Source organism: Arachis ipaensis, chromosome B08 (genome assembly GCF_000816755.2).
Source record: "Arachis ipaensis cultivar K30076 chromosome B08, Araip1.1, whole genome shotgun sequence".
Taxonomy (NCBI): domain Eukaryota; kingdom Viridiplantae; phylum Streptophyta; class Magnoliopsida; order Fabales; family Fabaceae; genus Arachis; species Arachis ipaensis.
In genome coordinates, this window is record NC_029792.2 from 10,623,132 (window position 1) to 10,624,756 (window position 1,625).

Here is a 1,625-nt window from a genome sequence, read left to right on the forward strand (position 1 = left end):
CGACACGTATAAAATGTAATAAACTATGCTTTTATTATGTTAGAATCTCACGTGAAATTATTAATTGAAAATTTTTAGATAATTTAATATATTTGATTAAATTATTATCTAACAATTTTCAATTATTCTTTATCAACTTCGCATGAAAATAACTACATGCGACTTATTACCTTTTACTATTATTATTCCGAGAATACAACTGATGACCAAAGGATGCATATTATGGCTATGATGATGGCATACAATGATCCTATGACTTTGGAAACAAATTTGCTTTGGATTTTTCATGGTGGTTGGAGTAGTTGTCAAGAGGAGATGACGCCGGTGATGCCGGTGATGCAGCAGGTGGCCCGCGGCAACGATTTTCCGGCTCACAGCCTCTTGAATATGGATTGGCCGGCGTGGGGTAACATTGATCGGTATGTCTAACACTGCATCCAGATGCACGGCCCTTTTCAACTGCCGGATAGCCGATGTATGTTGCCTCCACCTTCTTGTACTGTCCAAAAACTAGGGAGCACCCTATAATTAGGGCACAGCTGAACGCAATAAGAGGACCAAGTCTCATTGCTTTTACTGTAGCCATTGCCAACGTTATTTGATGTATATATATACACAAGATTTGTTTTTCTAGTTTCAACATCAATAATAATAACTTTTTTTGGTGTCTCAATAATAATAATAATAATAATGATAATGTATAATGAGGATGCAATGTGTATGCATGTCCTACTCCTTTAAATAAGAAATAATAGTCATGCCTGAAACCTATACGTATACAACCAGCAGTGGGTAGGAATAGGTTTTTTAACCACTAATTTAAAATCATTTTATTACTTACATATAACTATTCTATAGATTTACGTATATCTAATATATTAGATCAGTTATGTTGATTAGTGGAATAATTTTAAAAAATTTACTGTGGAAAATCGAATTGAATTTGGTACCTTTATGATATGAAGTTTTACATCACTTTAATTTTATTTACTAGCTAAACTATATAGTTAATTACATATTTTTGTAATATATAAAATATATTCATTCATATTTATATGTAAATAGTTAAATATAGTGTCTAAAAGTAGCAATAATCTTATTTGTACTATGTATATGTTTTTTATGTTTGTATATATATTATTTTTTGGTGGATATTTCGATGAAGATTTTATAATTGTTTTTATGTAAAAATTTCTTTTCTTTTTTAACCTTTGGATAATGAATTGTAGAATTAGATTTTGATATGTTATAAAAGTGTTATTTTATTTAAAATGTAGCCAAATAAATAAACCATACTTTTATACAAAGAATCTTTGTAAAAAAATATTTTTGACATCTTCATTTAAATAGCTTCCATATTTTTTTTAGTCTAAGGGATTTACACTAGAGTACAATTATACCATTATACTCTGTCTTTTTTATTAGTTTAGAAACACTTCTTCCATCAATGGGTAAAACAATGACCCAACATTTTTAATTGAAGTGCTATTAGTCTTCATGTAAATATTCTGACCATATTTATAACTAAATTATTTAAGTGGATATCAAAATTAGTTATTAGTGTAAAATATATATTAAAAATAAATTAAATTATATTTATATATAGTATTTTTTAATTGTTTAAG

General features: G+C 27.8%; 1 long non-coding RNA gene across 1 annotated transcript in view; it reads left to right on the forward strand.

Moving 5' to 3' along the window:
- The window catches only part of LOC110265693, a 7,020-nt gene extending 6,035 nt beyond the window's left edge, over positions 1 to 985 (forward strand). Inside the window, exon 3 of the long non-coding RNA XR_002351906.1 lies at positions 966 to 985. This is a non-coding gene — a long non-coding RNA (uncharacterized LOC110265693). The remainder of the gene's footprint in view (positions 1 to 965) is intronic.